Source organism: Apis mellifera, linkage group LG16 (genome assembly GCF_003254395.2).
Source record: "Apis mellifera strain DH4 linkage group LG16, Amel_HAv3.1, whole genome shotgun sequence".
NCBI lineage: Eukaryota > Metazoa > Arthropoda > Insecta > Hymenoptera > Apidae > Apis > Apis mellifera.
Genome location: NC_037653.1, coordinates 6,431,354 through 6,452,702, shown reverse-complemented (window position 1 = coordinate 6,452,702; position 21,349 = coordinate 6,431,354). Strand labels below are relative to the sequence as shown.

The following is a 21,349-nucleotide window of genomic DNA, read 5'->3' as shown; positions in this document are numbered from 1 at the left end:
TGTATCCAGTTTCGTATCTTCGGATAGAATCTAATAGATTTCTAGGAAGCAGATATCTCCCCGTTTGTTACTTATCAGGGGGCTTATAATGTTCCAGGAAGTATATCTGTGGACCGCGGACCGTGTTTTCGTAATTACACGTAATAATAATCTTCATACGGATCGTGGCGAAAAATTATTGAATGGCCCATTTAATCTTTTTCAAAACCGGAGCCAAATGTACGTCAAATAACGAATCGAATCCGTTTATAGAACTCGAGTAAAGAAAAAAAACTACCAACATTCTAGAGATTTTTTTTTTTTTTTATTTCTAGAATAGAAGACGTAATATAAATATAACGCGATCGACCGACTTGGATAAAAGAGTGGGACGCGCAGGACGATGAATGGGTGGCGGAAGAAACAGAAGGTTTAATAAAATGATACGAAAGAAAGAGAAGAAGAGGGGATTCGAGGGCAATCGGCCGCTCGATCCTCGATCATCGCTGATCTCTTCGGTGATCGGTCAAGTTCATCCTATCTTCTGACACTCGCCGACTCAAATGTATCCAAAACGAACGAGGTTTTCCGTCATTTTTTCTTTTTTTTTTTTCCTTTTTCTTCTTTTTTTGCGCATAATTGCCCGTTTAAACAGCGCCGAGGATCGATTCGTTGGATCGTTTCGTGTCAAACCGCGCGGCGGCAATTACGTCGAAAGGGTTATTTAGGAAGAACAAAGGGAAAAAATGCGAACGCGATATCAGCCCTTGATTCGATTTTTTTGCGTGATTTGTCGTTTCTTTTTTTTTCTTCTTCTTCTTTCTTTTCTCGTGTAATAAGGTTTATGGCTGCTCAACGAGGACTCGATTTGGAATTAGAGCGGGTTCTCTAAAAAGGATAAAATTGGAGCGAAAAATATAATTGGTCAATTTTGCGAAATATAATAGTTTTAAGAGTGAAAGAACAGGTTCGGAAGGAAAGAGAATGGAAAGATTGAATTAACTATCTATACGTTGAACGTATATATATATGTGTGTATAAACGGTTGAAAATAAATTTGCGATTAAATTTGCAAATATTGAATTTTAAATCGGTAACATATAGGTGTCAATGGTGATTAAAGTATTTATAAATATTTCGAATATTTAATGGATTTCTTCTGCTCGAATCGATCCCTCGTAATTAAATTAAAAAGAAAATTATAAATAATCGAACTCGTTACAAGTGTATATAATTATATAGACACGTATGCATAAATATTCGATAATAGGAATATATTTCTCGATTCAGAGATATAAGATATGTAATATTTAATTTATCTCGTGATATTCGTGTCAATATGGAAAACATTAATGTCAAAGAGGCGAGCAAAGAGCGAATATTAAAGAATATAAGATGAAAAATTTGATTTCACGCTCGTATAAACTGAATAAACTCTTGCTCGATCGATAATTAACCAAAATTATTATTAAATAACAGACGGAGCGTAAAATGTTCAATATTAATCCAGCTGTGATTTATTATCTCTTTGACTAATGAGGCTTGTCGATTCGCCCAGACATTTACACATAATTACTTTTATCTTGAATGAACGTATTTTCCTCCTGTTGAACCTATTCGTAAATCATATCACGTGTAACTATTGATCTTTGTTTTTTCCTGATTGGAAGAGCAGATCAGACCATCTTTAAAATTCCGATCACAATTTTTCCAGCTCGAACTGTCCCATTTTTGCCACCGTGGAAGAATAAAAAAATTTAAACAAGTTTCATCGAACAATTTTGTATCGTAAATACAAATTTTAAATTTTTACTATCACTTATTAGGGTAGTGGTAAAGTTTGGGACAATTTGACAAAATATGTACGTATATGTCCAACTTTGGGCGTTGATTTTGATAAGAGGCAAGTTTCGATTTGTACAGACTGACTTGTGTCATAACATTTGTGCCGTGCTACAATAAGATAAATTGTACGTGAGTGCATCCACATTTTAAACTTTATTTTTAGCTTCGGTCGCTCCAAGAATGCCTACGTATCCTGTGTTAGATTAAACAGAAAAGTACGAGTTGAAATAGGAACGAAGCTATTTAAAAAAAAAAACTTATACGCTCTATATACGAGTGGAATTTTTAATTCCCCCTCGATTTACCGTATAATTATTTAAATATATATATAAAAGATCGCGTCGATAGATTGCATCACGTTCCGATTGAAATTCGAGTACATTTCATTTCTGTCCAAGTTTTGCCAGTTTGGCTGGTAAAAAAATATCGTGAGAGATATTTACGAAAAGAAAAAAAAATAATAGTGATAATTGCAAAAAGAAAAAGAAAAAAAATGAAATCGCCCAACGTGGGGCTCGAACCCACGACCCTGAGATTAAGAGTCTCATGCTCTACCGACTGAGCTAGCCGGGCACTCGATATTACATGCTTAAAATAAAGCTTATTACCGCCATTCTTACGATCCTACGAAAATGTTTACAACGTCCAATCAATTTTCTTCGTCCTCATAATTCGAAAAGACTAAATCTAAAAGCGCGAAACAATTGAAAATATCCGCGAAACGTAAAACGACGTGAAAAAATCCTCGTAATACAACATTTTCCCTTAAAAGGAATTTCATGTACGGATAATTTACACCCCCCCAAAGTAGATAAAGTACTACGACAAGGATTGGAAAGTTGCAGATCGCAGTAAATACGGTTACAGTCGGAGGAATGGTTTCTTAAGGAGCGAGATGCATACTGTTATCTGTTTATTTAGTCCGTGTAAAATTGCCAGTTCCCTGTCGGGGATCGGTTACCGCAGGTCGTTTTACAACAGGCCAGATTTCCCACTCCCCGAGATTTATTGTCGGCAATTCTATGCCAATTTTGCAGCGAAAGCTCAACACGGTTATCCCCTAGGCCATAAAACCTCGCAACCTCGTAATTTACAAGCGGTAGCAATGAAAATTTATTCTAAAACCGACCAACTTGCAACAGTTGTTCCTGTGCTCCGTTCCATTTCGCCTCGTTCCAACCAGCCCAGGTAGGGACGACGGGCTGGTCGCCTTTACGATACGCTTTTATTGCGATTCCAAATTACCATTCAGGAAATATTCAACGTTCGAAACCTGCTTCTTCGGCTAACCACGACGAGTCAATAACGCTTCGTTATTGGATAATCTACGTAAGAAGACCTCTTGTTGTTTGCTCTATCATTCTACTACTCCTCGTTTGTTTGCTTATTATATACCGTATATATTTTTTGTACGTATTAATAATACGTAATATTGGATTGGTTGTAAGTGGATTTAGAGTCGGGTTAATAATATTTTATATACGGCACGATTATCGGTGTTTATTATGCCTATGCTCGATAGATAATCGTTTTATAGCGTTCACGATCGTTTTTAATTGAAGGGATCATTGTTCTATACACGCGTGGTATATAACGAGCGTGTAGATTTTCGGCTGGATGATGTTATAATCATGTTAGTGGGATGTGGAGGGAGGGATGGGGAGGCAGCGACGTTTGAACAAGGGCGTGACCATACTGCGCCGGCAAAAGAAACCACGAGAGGACGGACAGGCCAATGGCGTGGCATTTGTTATACTTAATCGAGCGCAATTTTTAATTTTTTTCGCCCGTCGTTAGCCCCTCTCGGACCTCTCTCATTAACTCGCATTGTTGCGTTCCTCCATGGATTAAGAGAACGTGTTCCCCGCTCGTTCCGTGCAACTAATGCGACCATTTACATACGAATTACGACTATATGAAACGAAAAAAAAAATATATATATATATATATATATATATTCAACAGATGAATAAAACAAACAAACAAACTCGATTTTTAGAATCGAGCGAGGAGAGAAACTTTTCTAAAAATTCTTCTCGAAAGATAATTTTGAAAATTTCAAAAAAAAAAAGTTCTCGTTAAATTATACAAATTATATTTATTATTCAAAAAAGTAAACACACACTTGGTCTAAATTCTGTTTGCATAAAAGTGTCCATTAAACCGGTCTCATCTGACGAGGATCGCGTTTCTAATTCAAACTCGCCCTGAACATATTCCAACACCATACTTATACAACTTTATCCCGAAAATTAATCGTGTCGATGTATCCCGCTCTCGGCCTAGCTCGAAACGTCTCAATCAACGCCCGCTCCTACGAGAACGGATTTACGTTCGATCGTCTCGCTCGAAACTCTCTCTCGTTCCACGTTTCTGCGCCACTGGGGGACCGTCAGATTTTATAGTTTAATAATAGAGCGGCGTTGGAGAGTGTTTGCTTATCGCATCCCTGATTCTCGGCTCGGAAGACACGACGCCGTCCTCGTGCGGCTTACAGGGAGAAAGAGGAAGAGAAGGAGGAGGAGGAGGAGGAGGAGGAGGAGGATCGGCGTGGAATAAGGATAAAGGCGTGGAGATGGAGTGGAGAAAAGGGAGAGAGAGAGGACGGAGGTAAAAGAGAGAGAGAGCGAAAAGGGGCAAAATAAGAGAAAGTCGAGTAGGGAGAGCGGCATGGATCACGTGCAAAGAGGGGTGGGTTGACTCTTGAGTCTGCTTAGGAGGCCTGCTCTATGCCCCCCACCTGTGCGGCCTCCCTCTTTCTCCCTTTCATCCACCACGAATAATCGAAGCATAATTTCAGCCCGTGGGCTTCTCCTCGCGTATTTCGGACGGCCCCCCTCCCCTTGCCTTCCTTTTTTCCTTTTTTACTAACCCAACTCTTCTTTCCTCTGTACACCTATCAGATTGTCGAGAGGATTACCCTATGCAAAAGTTGCGATTAACAAGGCATCTCTCTCTCCTCCCCCCCTCTCCTTTTTCGGTCGTTACAAGCCGTTCTCTATTCCCCGTGCCAAAACACGTCGTGATCATCTCCTTTTTCAAGCCGTGAAATCCTTTTTCCTTTTTTTTTCTTTGCTTCGTATAAAAGTTGTTTCTCCTTGGATTAGATCAGAGATTGGATCATGGAAAAATTAGGATCAACTAGATTTTGCATTATCGTAATATCTTATCTTGTAACGATTAGACGTGCAAATATATAATGATCTCCTTTTCATCTCCATTCATTTTTTTGTCTGATCATTAGAGGATAAGGGATTAGAGATTAAATTAACTCCTTCACTGCGTTATACTTTATTCATTTCGTGAGACTATACGAAAGCAGCGATTATTAATAAAAATTTTAACAAAGCTTCGATATAATTGCTTCGATGAAATCTTTAATTAAATTAGGGAAATTAAACAGGCGTGATTAATCTCATTATACGCTTCCCTTTTCTTCCTTCATCTGTCGGATAGAATCGTGAAAAATGCAAGGTTCTATAATACCTACTTAATTACGGAGAAACTATTGTTTCTTATAATATATCTTATAATATATCTATTTCTTTCTAATTAAAAAGAAAAAAGCTCCATATAATTCCACGAAAATATAAAAATAATTGACACATTAATATTATAGTATTACAACTCTGGCGACTAATCTTTTAAAGCCACCACAATTTTAACTTTACCTTTAAATCAAACGCTGAAAACACGAATCCGCTGTTCAACATCCGCTGTTTACGAGGCACGACATAAATTCTTCCTTAAAATGTAACAACTTGTTTCGCTTTAAACAGGACGCGTTAAACCGGGGGAGAGGAGGAGGAGAAGAGCCGCGCTCAAGAATCGAGTTTATCGCCCTCTGTACGTTTCCTCGCGCGCCATTTATTGAAAATTTATCCTCCGAATTGTTTCGTCCACGTCCCGCTCGACAGCGTTTCTCAATCTCGTGTACGACATACGTACGCGAAATAATTCGAACTCGAATACCATCCCGTCCAAAGGAAAATTTGGCGACGAGAGGAGAAATGGAAGAAAAGGGCGCGGTGGAAAGGCAAACCCGCCGCCCGTATAGACGATAAGGGTAGGGGTGTAATTTGATGCGCGCGATTTTTATTCCTATCCGTTCGAGTAATAAACGATTATCATAATAACCGGCATTATACGGTTTATAGGGGTTTACCGAACGAGGCATCGGGCCATTTAAGCGGGAAACGGAAGGGGAGGGAGGGGGAGAGAGAGAAAGAGAGAGGGGCAAATTAATATATACGCTCGAGTGAAAAAAAATATCGGCTCTACGGCGTCTACGGCTATTTCATTATGAAAATTCGCGAACATCTCTCTTTTCGAGACATCGAGATCGAGATCGAGATCGAGATCGAGATCGAGATCGAGATCGAGATCGAGAGAGAGAGAGAGAGAGAGAGAGAAAGGGTTTCTGAAAATGCGAGGTGGAGAGAGGAGAGGGTAGAGGACGAGGCGACAATTTGCAATTTGTTTAATCATCGATCGATTTGTAAAAACGATGATGGACACGGGATCCTTATCGGATCTCAGCCTGTGATTATCGATATGTATCAAGATAGAAAGAACGATGACGTATACGTTTGGATTCTTGGACAGGAGACAGAAAAATGCCAATTTTTTGTTATTGGTACGTAAGATATTTACGATGTTTAAATTATTTAAGATAGAGATAAAGAAAGATTTAGATTGTTATTAGCTGTTCGACGACTCAATTATAAATTGATTCCACGATTTCGATCGTTCCAGGTAATCGAGGAGTGTTATCCTATCAGATATGCAAATTACCAGGCTCGTACCGAAAATTCAATGGAAGAAAAGAAGGAAAGAAAAGGGGGAAAAAAAGAAGGAGGAGGAAGTTGAAGAAATTAATACGCGTCCTTTTTATAATTGTTTCCCCGGGATTGAACGCGTGTGAAGTTTCCAATTTCTTCTATATATACGCAAATTGTTTACGATCGTTGCATAATTAACAGCCATCGAACCATCACACGTGTAATTTACATATACCTCCCTTGAATCTCTCCTTCGTTGCCCCACCCTATTTCCGGATAGAGCCATTAATAGTTGAAATCACGCATCGTTCGATCGTCCTCTTCGTGGTTATATAGCCCCTTGATCGCGGCTTAATCGTAAGCCGAAAATACTGATCCTTCCTTCGAGAATACCACACACGTTCTCCAATATCGAAAATAGAAAATGTATTTCTATCTTATCGATTTGACCCGATTGAAACGGCTCGCTTCCTTACTCAAATATAATCCCTTCTTTTTTAAAAGAAAGAAAGAAAGAAAGAAAGAAGATGTACAAGAAAGATGATTCACACGGAATTAATAATTCGTTGGATTCCGCGATGTTGAAAATAATTAGAAAATAGACCATCCACCAGAAGTTTATCATTTCGGTTAAGTGACTGATACGCTACAATTCTTATCGCACAAACAAGATAATACGTGCTACTATGTACTATTTATCCACGACGATAAGCTCGTGCCTCGTTTTATCCGTTATTATTTCCTTCGAAAAAAAAGAAAAAGTTACAAGATAGAGTAGAAAGAAAAGGAGAGAAAAGAAGAAGGCAGCAATGATCGAAGCGCAATTAAACTCGCCCCTTTCGAGATTCCAGGTGAAAATGCGGGGATCTTATAAAAACCCTGAGCTGGGAAAAAACCGAACCGAAACCGAAGCAACCACCCGTGGCTCGTGGCGGGTCAACTCGGTGCAACTGCAGGGGTTGACCGATTAGTTTCATCCATCACGGGTGGGGAGGGGGGCATAGAAGGGAGGGCAGAAGGAACGATATCTGATCTCGAGTCACCGTGTGTGGCACAGTTTCTCCCCCCCCCAAAAAAAAGGACTCTTCCCAAGAACCCTTTTCTCCCTCGAGGGGGCTTCCCTTTTCTGAAAAAGACACGCGTCACAACCACCCTTTCCTTCCTCCACTCCACTCCACTCCACTTTCTTTCCTTTTATCGTCTCGGTTTCGATTCGATTCGATTCGATGGATTGGTTTGTCCGTTTTGATCGCGTTGTAAAACACGTGGCGCGTAAAACACGCGGGGGCGCGTAATGAAACGTTGCGTTTATGGTTGTTGTTAAAGGGGGAGCGAGATTTTTATCGCGGGGCCGCAGTAAACGGAGTAACAATGGAAACGATCTTGCTCCAGGATCGGAGCGATGATTTATAGCGAACCTACTTCGTTTCTTTCGATCCTTCCTCTTCTTCCAAAGATATTCTGGCGAAAATTTGGAATAATTTCGAGGAGGAGGAGGGGTGAAGGAACGTTATTTCGGACACGAGCTGTATCGTTCCGGATACAGAAAACAGGGTCGGATTTGGAAGCTGGCACGGGCTCCGGAATCCCGAAGTAATCGGAAAAATCTGGAAACACTTCTCTAAGGCGGTTCAATATTGGAATTCCGGGACGGGTATAGAGTTTCTTTTTTAGAGGGAACTGGGCTACGATCCCCCCCCTTCCTCCTTTTTTCTCGTGATTAATACGCGCGCAAAGATAGCAACGTTCTTTCTTTCGCCTCACCCCTCGATTCTCTCTCAGAACGAGGACTCGAATTAATATTGGAGGAACAAAATTGGAATCGATCGATCAACAATTCCTCCTTCTGCTATTATTCCCCTTCTTTTTTAAATTCTTGCTCGATGCTAAACCGATTGTACGACACGCATGCCTCCTCGAGAAAAGAGAGAAAGAAACGCACGGTGGGCGATGAACACGAGACGACGACAAAAAGCGGGAGGAATCCACCAAGGATGGAGTTAAGTTTCGAATTCCTCCTGCTTAGCCGCAGTTTTGGAACGAAACACGTGAAACACGGGGAGGAGGGCAATTCTCTCTCTCTTTCTCTCGAGGTGGCAACCCTTTCGGCATGATTAATGCGCGCGAGGATAGCGAGTTTCGGGGCCAAGCCCGTCCCCGATACGCGAGGGCGTATCGGTTTAAGGTGGTGGAGGGAGGATGAAATAAAAGGTCCGATGCTCTTTCATTATATATATAAATAGCAGGGGAGAGAAGTTTGCCTCTCGCTAGGTGTGCTCGAAAGACGAAAGGTGCCCGTAAACTCTCTATCGCGCGGGGTTATTTTTGGGGGCTGGACCCCTGAAAAAACCGTAGGACGCCCTTCTTCCCCCCCTTCCTCCTCGACGTACAACGCGGCCCCGATTTTTCGGCATCGGACCTATAGATCCTGGTCGAAGATAAGGGGAACGTTGTACGCCGATTTCGACGGCGATCGTAAGTCTGCGCCTGTGTGTTCACCTCCGTGTATGTCTAATGAGGCCACGAGGAATTTGGATCTCTACTTTACGAGCCTCTCTCTCTTTCTTTTTCTCTGTCTTTCGTAGAAGACCGTTGTTCGGAGGAAATGATCGCGAACTAAAGAGAGACGAAAGAGGGCTTTCCTCTTGGGAGAAAATACCATGAAACTATTAAGAATTATTAGAAGAAAAATTTTATGTATCGATCGATAGTTGCCGTATTAAGCGCGAGAGTAATAATTCTTTCCTGTCCTTTTTGTAAGATCGTAACGTAACGAGTTCGAATTACTTTACCGTTCGTGGCGCCATCTGTGAAAGAGCGTTGTTTCGTTTTTAAGAAGAGAAATCATCGTTCGCTCGCTCTTTGCACTCCAGATGCTTAGGAAATCGAAGTTATTCGAAGAGAAATTTGCATTGCTTTGACTTTTACAGAACGTGCGTGAAAAATATCGTAAGGAGAGATTTAAATTTGAAAAATATGAATTCGAAAAATGGGCAAGAATCTTGAATTTGGGAGGAAAAAGGGGAGAAGGAACTTATTTGCAGATCTGATGGATGCAAGAACGAAGATGGATACTGAAATTAAGATTCATGGAGAGAGGGAGGAGGAAAAAACTCTCGGATTGATTAATCGAAGGTTAAGGGCGTTCGAGGGCGTTAAATGGTTGGGTGAAATGTTTCTACGCGTGCGTCTCTCGGAGGCGAAAGGAACAAAGAAGGAGAGGAATGCGACCTCGGCCGCAACTTGCCGCTTCTTTCTCTCGTCGTGTCAAAACAGGGCGCTAATACATCATTAAAAGAACGCGCCCCTAACGCGCGTCGGTCTAGCGCCACTCAGGGATACAAGGACACCTCATAATCGATTGCCTGGATTTCGATGGCCCCTTCCCTCTCTTTCTCTCGTCCCTCTTATCACCGGGTTATTTATTGCTCGAATATGCGACCTGCCTCTCGTTCGGGGGTTGACTCCCTTTAGACTTCCCTTTGTAATTTCCGAATGGTATTCCAAAGAGAAGAAAAAAAGAAAAATTGGAGGAATGTACTCTCGCTTTTGCATTCGAGGCAAAGAAAGGGGAGAGAGAGGGTAATATTTTAAAATTATCGAAGTTGAGGGCGTGCGTTAAGAGAAAAGGTAAACAAGAGAAGTTTGTTTGCTCGATGCCCAAGTTTCACTTCTGTCTAAGAATATATCTTACCTGCTTGTTTATTAATTATTCGACAGAATGGTAAAAATTTGATGGATGATCTTGGCGAATATGTTTTTGGAATTTTTTACGAAAACAAGTGGAGTTGGTTTTTTTCCCCTCCCTTAAGTATGCAAATTTTTCAGCCTCGCTTTTTACGCGCTCGCTTCGCAATCTAGCAACCGATTGACGAGGACCGAAATAAATCTGGCTTCGAAGAAGCGCGTTTATGCGGTTAAACTATGAGCGGCTATCATCCTCGGATGGTGGATCGAATACGTGGATATAATATAATTTATTATGGGACACGATATAGCGAATATAGTGGTTCACAGACGTATATCTTGATTTATGGCGGTCGCGTTAATTCGTTTAATAGAACAGTGTGTGTGTGTGTGCACATTGACCGGGAATCGTGGACGATCGGCATTAATCTTTCCTCACTTTGCGCACGTCGATACGGTATTTAATATAATTTTAATAATAATAATAATATATAATAGCTCTTATAAATTCCCTCTTCTATACTTTCTTTCCTTCCCAATCCTTTTCATACCCCGCTATCTAAATTCACTCTCCCCGTATCTCCCTCGATTCGTAAACGTTTCACCCTGTTATATGTTTATTTTCTCTCTCTTTTTTTCGAAGATTTCGAAGAAGCGTTCCGACTCCTTTTCGACATCGATTCGATCCCAATTGGGCAAGTTGACAGGCGTCAACTTGTTTCATATCGTCACGTCGATTAATCGTATCGATAATCAATCCTTTCAATCGCCACTGATCAACGCAAAGCGATCGATGCCCCGCTCCATTATCTCCGGTATTACATCGTTCTCCACTCACATCTTTGCCCCGCATAAAATTTATCGGCATTATCGTAATGATTGACAATTTTGCCAGAAAGGAAGGAAAAAGAGGAAAAATGAAATAATCGTAATAATCTTTCTCCCCCTTCCTCTTCCTATTTCTCCTTCGAGTAAAAAAGAAACCGTCCTGCACGTCGTCCCCGCGTTAATAAAGTCGATACTCGCTAATCGGTTCCACCCTTTAATCCCATCCTATTAAGCGAAATCTATTTCATCTTTCGAATCTATTTCACATCCTTCCTTCCCACGGCGGAACGACCATTAGGAGGGAGTCGAACACGCCTCCTCCTCCTCCCCGTCCTCGTAATATTACAATCCGTGCACGGATCGAAAAACCGCTGTTTATCCATTTAAATACCGATCTTGAACCCAGAGGGAGGGAGAGAGGGAGGTCTGGAAGAGGGAGGGCCGAGGCCGTCAATAACTTAAATGACAAATTGATGCGGTGTTAAATTGGCGGGCGAGGCTCGCGGCGGCGGCGGCGGCCCATGCAGGTAGATGCATTCGTAAGATACACTCGTAAGTTCTAGGTGCGCCGGGGGGGGCAACACGAATTTGCCACGACGCCTTCGGCTCTCATCGATACGTTACGAACGCATCGCGGTTTCTAAATTAGTCTCAACTCGGGCTGATTGAGCACCGATATCGATCGATATATCCCTCGATTTCTCACGATTCTATTAAATTTACCTTCTTATTCTCCAAATTGAATCTTCTCTTCGTTTAAAGCTCGTGGATTCTTGGAAGAAAGATATATATATATATATGAGCGAATGATAAAGAAAGAAAAGAAACAGATGAAGATTGGAATAAAGTAGGAAAAAGGAAAGAGAAAGAGGAGGCACTTTTTCTCAGAAAATCTTAGAATTGGACGACTTTTCCTTTCTTTTCTCGAGGATAATTATCGGATCTTATCTTCACCCGTTCTTTTCGAAACTACGGAAGGATACACTCCTCTTCTCTCGAGCGTATAAATCATAACGTGCGCGCTCTCGGTGCCTACTTAAGTGATGCAACACCGCGGATAATTTGAAGCCCGAGTTTGTGGAGGGAGAATACGGATTTTGCTCGAATATATACGGGCAGAAGGAACAACTATCATCGTCCGTGATTCCCCCTTCCCCCTTATTTCGATTTTTCTCCCTTCCCTTCCCCGATAGATAGATAAATAAGCAAAAGGGGGAGAGAAGAAAAAAAGAATTCATTCGCATTCTTTCACGCGGCATTTTCTTCCTTTCCGCAGCGAAGCGAGTTTAAAAAAAAAAAAGAGAGAAACTCTCGTCTCGACGCGTGAAAAAATGAAACGGTGGAAGCGTTACACTTTTAAACGAGCGCGCTCGCCGAGGAAGAAGAAGAAGAAGAAGAAGAGGAAGGAGGGAGGAGGGAAATAGGCGCAAAAAGCGCACGAGGGATAGCGCCGGGGATCCGGTGCAATTATTACCAATGCCCGAACGGCAATTCCTTGATAACATGGGGCAAACGTCAAGATGCACGATTTATGACAGTTCGATGAATACTTATTATCGGGGGCCAAGATATTCAACGATTACTGCAATTAGCGAACATCGATTTAACCTGCGCTTCTTTACCTCCGTATCGATTATTTAAATAGCAATAATACCGTCGCTAAATGTTGTCTCTAGCCTTTAAGTTTATTCCATGCTGTGATCGAGGTTTACGGGGAGGGGATAGTTTTCGCGGATATTCATTTTTCGGACAACGAAATTTCGATTTTTATCAATAAATAGCAATAATACCGTCGCTAAATGTTGTCTCTAGCCTTTAAGTTTATCCCATGCTGAACGACGCGATCGAGGTTTACGGGGAGGGGACAACGAAATTTCGATTTTTATCAACGACGGTTTTGTCACTCGTCGAAAAGAAGGAATAAGTTTAAGTTTTTCCTTTTCTCTCTTCTCTCTCTCTTTTTTTTTTTTAATTACCTAAAGATTAAAAAACGAGAAAGATCCAACTAGTTATTTCGTAGGCAGATGGTATTTAATATCACTTATCCTCAGCTTGCTGATATCGAAACAAGATCGCGGGATCATCTACAAATCATCTCCAATTTATCGACCCTTCTCGTTTATCTTTAATTCTTTTTTTCCTTTCTTCCTTTTTATCCTTTTCCCTTACAAATGTCGTGCCGTGGAAAAATTGTCGGCGAGGCAGACAAAGTTTGCCAAGCGAATCGATAAACTTTTTTTTTCTTTCGTATCATTCTACATATAATTATCGAGACACTTTCCCCTTTCCCTTGTGAGAAAATCGAGAGGCAAAGACATTTTCCAAAACGTCTCCTTCCCTTCTATGCTAGAAACTCGAATTAACGAGAGGCAAGCAGATATCGATCGGGCCGCAATATCTCGAAGAGGGTCCCCTTAAGAAACCTCTCCCGGACAAATTGCGAACTCCTTCAATCAGGGATTTATCACGATTGAATCGACGTTTATTACAGTCATTATCTCGCGAACACGTTGGTTCATTTGCATGACGCAGGCCGGCCATTCGGTTGAAGCGCCGCTCTCGGGGGCGCACATTGTTCGTAAATATCGGCAAAATGGAAATCGCGATCCATCCTTCTCTTTCGATGTTTCGTTTGTTCCAAAAAAAAAAAAAGAATTATTCAATTCGTCGAACTTTTCGAACTTGTGAGAATGTTAACGTGGACTTAATTCGTCCTTAATCTTTCTCAATTCTTTCAAACTTGACTCATCGAATTGCACACACTTGCCACTCCTCCCTATTCCAAACACGCGCGTACTATTTGCCCTATGTGTCTCGGGCCGGTTAACGGCAATTAGGAAAAATCGCGGCTTAAAACGCGGAACCGCGCGTAATACGATTCCATCTCGAGCAATTCCACCAACCCTCGTAACCTTACGTAATCCACGCCTCGCTCTCCCTCCTCCTCCCTCCTCCTCGACTATCCGACACAATCAGCTCCGTTTCTATTTTCACCCGGCCAAGAAGAAGAAACGAGAAAAAACCGTAAGGATTCATTCTGGTCGCTCGTAAACTTGCGTCTCGCGCAACAAGATCCCTTCTCTCTCTCTCTCATCCTCTTCGTGCGAGCTCTCCTCTCCTCCTCCTCCTCCTCCTTCTTCTTCTTCTTCTTCTCTCATGATCCCCGATTGACGTTCCGCGAAAGGGAACTCTTCGTTCCCTCCAATTTACGCAGTTTTCTTCGGAGCAGTTGTCGGCAACCTTTTGCCGCCTCTAAAAATAGTAATCCGCGGAGTGAGCTAATCCCGTTGAATTCGTGCGAGAAAAGGGGGTTAAAGGGAAGGAATCCAAGGATTGGGTGTAATGACATCTCGAGAGAGAGAGAGAGAGAGAGAGAGGAGAGAAGGGGAACGGAGTCTTTCGACATATTCGTCTTTTATTTGATTAGAGTAGCAACGACGAGCGATGCGGATCTAAAACCCCTCGCAACGTTAAACGATCGTTACGTGCGGATAAACAGACCGATTACAACCTCGTCGAGGAGGAATTTTTCTTTTTTTCTTTCTTCCTCTCTGACTGGAGTCGTTGATAGAGACTTATTGACGTTGGATCGGCGCGTTGGAGAAGAAGAAGGAGGAGAGATTCGAGGAGATCGCCTTGTTACAGAGATTTACAGGGAATTAAGATCGGCAAGCAAGGTTTTAAGAGATCGCGGATGCCCACGTTTTTTTAACAACCTTGGAGGATATATATTTTTGGACGATTGAAATATCGTGGCGATTATCTCGTGGATCTCGAAAGAGGGACTGAATAGGAATTGTAATGTTCGATTCAAGAGGGTGGAAGAGGAAGTTTTCTTCTTTTTTTAATTCGAGAGAAGATGGACGTTGCATCGAAATAACTATTTGCACGGAGGCCAAGGTTGAGGAGATATCGTTGCAACGAGAATAGAAGGATTATAAGAATGTATAATTATGGAATTAGATTTTATAGATAATTGTTGAAAATTTCAGAATTATTATTTATTCTGAGAATATATTTGGGGAAGAGTTAGTAACGAGAAAGAATGGTGAAATATTGAAGATATTTCGCGTAAGGAGATCTGATAAAATGAAAAAAAATGAGGGAAAGATTGTGATCTTGCGCATTGGTAACTATTTTCCGTGAAAAAAAGAAAGAAAGAAGGAAAGAAAGGAAAAGGTGCGGCTTACGATCCTATCGTTTCACACAGAGAGCACCGTCTTAGCACATAATTTCCACTACCATCGGATATCATCCTTGTCCCCTACTGTTTTCCCCACGCATTTCTTCCCCACAAGCTGTCACACTAAATGCCCTCTACATTTTAGAAAGAAAGACTCCATCACTATTTGTGCGATATATGTAACACGTTCCATTATACTTTGTTATTTATTGCTTGGAGCGCATCCATATCCAAGATAAAGAACAACCTCTGTGTAAACCTCTGTGTAATCTAGAAATACGGGAGATTATTAGAAATATTTGGAAACGTCATCCAACGTGAATAAATATTCCAATTGGAGAGATTCGACGAATTTATTAATTCGACAAATTCATTCCAAAAGTGATAATTTATATTCGATAATTCGAAGGACGATCGAATATTTTGAGCGACTCGGGATGACACCACGGCGTTTCATATCCCCCCTGCTGATGCAACTCCTCCTCTAATGACAATATCGTGTTTGACAGATTATTTTATTCGGGTTAAGCGCCTTAACACTTTCGATCGGGTGCTCGTTCCAGTTCGCCAATATTCAGTCTATAATAACCATAATCCGAGAGATTTAGACAAGAGGAACCGCGCGAATTATGGTTTCGAGTTGCCGAGTCCCGAATAAACACCCGTCCCACTTTGACTCCATACCTTTCTTTCTAAATCGCGATTATAATATTCGTTAAAAAAGAAAAAAAAAAAAAATCACATAAGAAACCATGAATCAACAAAGTCGACAGAAGAAACAGGATTAAAGTACGAAGTTGCGAAGTGTTCGATTACACTCGGCGCAAGAGTACCAATTTCCATACGGCGGTAAACAAAACGTGAGAATTTTTTCCCTCCTCGCATTGTATCCTATCCGGGACAACTCAACGAGACGTTGAGCAATCCGTCCGATAAACCGAGCGCCATATTTATCATCCGTTTCGAACAATCAACTCTCTTCGACTCTGTCTAATTTTTACGCCACCGTAAAATCGTACAGTTTCTTCAGAAAGATGAGTTGAGAGATGAGTAGAGCTCGCCCGAAGGAAAGGACAAAGAGAGAGAGATAGTTCTAAAACGGCTCGGCGGGTAGCTTGGGCCGGTCGGAGCCGTCGGAGGCGCTCGATGCAAATTTATTCCATCGGAGGTGTGGTGCGACGCGACGTGGCGAGCATATATCGCGCATGGAGGAGCAGCTCTCCTCTCCGCCGCGTAACTTATAACGCACCGAGCCGGTCTGCCGTCCACCAACCTCAACCAGGACCTCCCTCCTTCTCCCCTTCTCGGGCCACTTTCGCTTTTGGCGGGCGCACCGTCTTCGAAGTCGAAGAATAATTTCGATCAGTCACCGGCCCGTCGGCATTATAACGCCGTTAAGGAAGGGGGCTCTCCCTCCTCTCCTCTGCCCCCTCCGCTCCTTAATATCCTCCTTTTGCATCATCGTATTTCAACGCGTGTGTTGTTCCAATGCTCTAATGGTGAGTTATGGTGGCCCGATACGGAGCGGAGGATCCCGGAGCGGAGGAGTGGCGATACGGGGCCACGGATCCCGAGAAAGGGGGGGCTTAATAAGCTTGGAGGAACGATGCACGAAAAGATTTTATGTCGTGAGGCAGTGCGCTTAGTTATTGTTGTTATTGCTCTCCTTTCTCTTTTCTTTTTTTTTTTTTAAGGGAGATGTATCTGGTAGTAGTCTCGAGTTGAAAAAAAAAATTGGGGCGTGAAAGGGAGCATCTCGAGCATATCGATTATCTCGATCGAACGCTTCGTTACGTTTCGATTTTGGAATTTGAAATTTAATTTGTTCGATTGACAAATAAAGAACGGATGATTCAATAATTTTTAATCGCCGAGTCTAAAATTTTTCCGTTTTCGCAATCGCAATCGCCGCTATCGTAACAGCCTCCGGGTGACAATAAACTAACTTCCAATGTCAACATCGTGTCGTATCTCTCTCTCTCTCTCTCTCTCTGTTTCTCTATCCACGAGCAATGCACGTGATTAACATTACAACGAGGAGAAACTGCGCAAAGTTTGCGTTTTTTTCTTTTTTCTTTTTTTTTCTTTTTCGAGAAAAATTTTATATCCTTGATCAAAGTGCAACGCGATACGGGAATAAAGGAAAAAAAGAAAAAACGGGAATTTAATACCCGAAGCCAATTTAGTTTCTTTCTAAATTTTTTATCAAACTTAACATCGACATCTCTCCGTGTAAACGGATACAATTCTTTTTCCGGGGGGAAGGGAAGGGAAGGGAAGAGAAGAAGGAGGAGAAGGAGGAGGAAAAGCATCGAAGGAACACAAATCTATTCGAATATCGGTGGACGGGAACGCGGCAAAATTTCTCGTTCTCGTAAGAGCTGTTCGTCGACTTTTCCCCGTTTATAAACCTTGGACTTTATGTTCGAATAAGAAAGGTAATGGGTTATTGAGTGAGCCTAAACGGCGGATAAAAGCGGAGAATAAATTCTATTAGTAGAAGGAAACTGGACACGAATATCTTAACCTGCCTCGTTTAATTTTGATCTATACAGTTAGAGTGTACGGATACCCTCTATTTTTATCCACGCACTTTTCACCAGCAAACACGCGCGTTTTTCCTCGCGTACACCTTTAATTAAAATCGATACACGAAATATCTCCTCTTTCATTCTTTATCATTCGCATCGAAACGACTCAACGTGTTCAACGCTCTTTTCGAGAAACTCTTATCGAGAAACGGAGAGAGTAAAAAAGGGAGTAAAAGAAGGAGAGAGGGGGAGGAGGAGGGAGGAAGAAGAGCGTGTTCCTTCTCGGATACATCGATGTACGTATATAAAAATAAGTAATGGTTCGCGCCACATGGCGACCATTCGTTGACAGGAGACGAATATATATATATATACGGCGTCCGAATAGAAGATTCTTTTGATCTTCCTCGAAGGATCGAGAGAGGCAGTGATCCTTGGAAGCTTTAAACATCCTCCTTCACGAGCGGCCGTAAAACCCGACACAAGTGAAATCTGAAACGTGGGCCAAAGATCGATGGGCATAGCGTGGCCGGACGGGATGTACACAGATTCGATGAAAAAGAAAGCGAAAAAGCTCCAGGATTTGGTGGAGGATTTGTTGCGGCGGGCCATGGTCTTGTTGCGCCGGAAGTGGTGGGTGCCACGACTCAAGAGAAATCTCTTCCCCGCAGAAATTCGAGAGCCCTTTCGAGATTCCTCTTGATTTCTCTTTCTCTCTCTCCGGCCCTTCAACGCCCTCCGTTCAAGATCCGGGGGCTCGATATCGCCAATTTATCGACACTCTTAAACGGGAAAAACACGGGTCTCGCGACCTCTTTCGCGTATAACCGGTGTAAACGAGGCCTCCTCGAGGAATTGGGAGAGAAAGAGAGAGAGAGAGAGAGAAGAATGATATAAAAAAGGAGGATCGTGCCTCCGTTCGGGAGGAACGACATAGACGTGGTAATTTGCAAAATGGCGGGGGGGAGGGTGATAGATTCGAGGAGAAATAATAATTTTATACACGATAGATAGTTATACGTACTTAGAAGCGATAAAGCTTATGGAGATATATATATATGTGTGTATATTCGTAAGGGATTGTAGAACACCCGGTCAAATGAAGAGATTCAACCTTAATAAACGCATCTCCATTCCCATTACCGGAGTAATTTTCCCGCTATAGAAGAAATTGCCAACCGAATTGCCTTTACGACATGATAGCTTATTCCCGCCTAGTTTAAAAACGACAATATCAGTTGTCCCGGGTATACTGGCCATAAGCCATAAAGAAGGAACATTGTGAACGAGAAAAGTTCTTATGTTAATGCGGATCATTGTGCGGATCAGAACCGGCGATAATTCTAAAATATGTGTAAACCCCCTCCCTGTGCGCGTACCCTCTTCGACGAGAGTAACAATTTGATTAAACTTTATCGGGGAGGAGGGGAGAGATCCATGATCGATGTAACGATCGAGCGTGGAAATTACGAAGTGGTGATAAATCGGGACGATTACGATTAAAAGAAGAAGAAGGAGGAGGAAGTGGAAGAGGAGGAAAAGGGTGTCTATCTATCCGGTGTGTTGGAAAAAAGGATTTCGACCCTTGATGAAAGTTGGAAGTATCGATAATTGTCCAATTTCATCGCGAAACTTTTAATAAGGGATATCCATTAACTCGTTACCACGAGGTAAACTGCTTGCTCGCTACACGAGTCCTTCCCCCCCGCGGTAATCTTCGTTACAAACAAGATACTGTTACAATGATCCAACGATGAGTTGGGAAATTCTTTTTACATAAAATTATCCTTACCGGTTCCCGAGCGCCATTGATAAGAAACGCAGCAGTGGAATTTCTGCAACGGATCAACTATTTTAAGTTTCAAAGAGATACGAAAGGAACGAAGGAGAATACATTCCCGACGTTGGTCGCAATTGACAAGATTTTAACGCGATAACGGGTAAATATATTCGAGCGGTATAATTGTAATTAATAAGCTTGTTAAAAACTCCACGATTGTAATATGTTTGCATCGTAAAGTAGCATAAAGATTAGATGTACAAGGGAGTACAATAACGAACGGCCAACCCGATACTCGATATTCGAATAGTAATGTTAAATAATCTGCTTTGTTAATCAATTTATTAACATTCGATATCTCTGCTAACCAATTTATATATTAATTTCCCTCCCAGTTAATTATTATCTCGTCGTTCCTCTTCCTCGATATGTAATACATGTATATGTATCGAAAAAAGAGCACAACTTATTTCAATTCCCCGTAATAACGATCGATCAACTCTCTCTAACGTCCCTTGCACGCGTTCTACGTTTTTTCCTTTCAAATTCGATTATATTCGAACGATCGAACAATATGTTCCCCACGACGATTAAAAATCCGAGGCTTACGACGAGTTTGCAACAGCTATTTGTTGCTTCGAGTCGGTAATCTGGTGTGTATGTAACTGTACGTACGTACGTACGTATATGCGTGCGCGCGTGGTAAGTTTATGTAATTCGCGATGATAAGGATGAGTTACGATCCATTCTGTCGTCCCGGAACAGGACGACAAAAGGGCCACTAGCGTTGCCCGATCTGTTATTCGTGCGCACGTACAGCGCTGTATTCACTCATTTACATATTTATACAAGGTGCACTTAAGGCGCTCGGATGAGGTGCACGTGAGCACGATAAGTATCGTGGCCCGCTATTACGTGGGTGTATCGCGACCGCCGACGACTCGCGCATGCTCGTTCGCGTGCGCGCGCACCCTTCGATAATTCGATCCCCCCCTCCACTCCGACTCGATTTCTCGTCCGGAAAATATAAACGTATTTACGAGCAACGTTTTCCTCGACTCGCGTTCGATTCGTTCCCCTCGATTAATCGTAAATTAAATTTCGATTCGAGCGGGAAATTCGTTCTTCTCTTTTTCTCGTTTCTCGAGATGTTTTCAAAGTTTCTGGGACGCGAGTCGTGCAAGGGTCTCGTTCAAGGCGAGCTGCGGTGTCGCCGCGCGACGCGTTCGATTCGATCCGATGGAAACGGGGGCCGACTGTTACTAGGTAAGTTAAGCGGGGAATATTATTCGTTCCTATCGAAACGTGTAATTTTCGCTTACCTATGATTCCACGAGATCGCCTTTCTTCTCTCTTCGAGCAGCGAGAACGCGAGAGTGGCTAATTTCACGGTATCGCGGAATGCTTCTCGCTTCTGCTCCTCGGTTCGACTGTGGTATGCGCCTCGATTAATTCGAATTCGCGGCCTGGAAATAGTCAATTGCGTCCTGGACGAATAAAATCGGGCCGATATTTATCCAACGACGATACCCGTGGAATCGAAGGAAGGGAAAACCGGTCCGATATTAAACGACATATATTCGCGGGAACGATCTCTAGCCTCGACTCTTATCCCGATTACGCTTTAACACACCACCGTGTATACGACGGCGGGTATCGCCGCCGCTGCTCGCTTTCGATTCCAGGAGCCGCGTTTTCGCGTAATCCATCATACCTACCACACGTACCAATGATT

At 42.2% G+C, this 21,349-nt stretch overlaps 1 long non-coding RNA gene and 1 other non-coding gene across 2 annotated transcripts in view; both read right to left on the bottom strand.

Moving 5' to 3' along the window:
- The window catches only part of LOC100578474, a 53,900-nt gene that overhangs the window by 3,201 nt on the left and 29,350 nt on the right, over window positions 1-21,349 (bottom strand). The gene's annotated exons all lie outside the window — the stretch shown is intronic.
- Window positions 2,325-2,397, bottom strand: TRNAK-CUU. Its single transcript has one exon. It is a non-coding gene; the product is annotated as a tRNA-Lys (tRNA).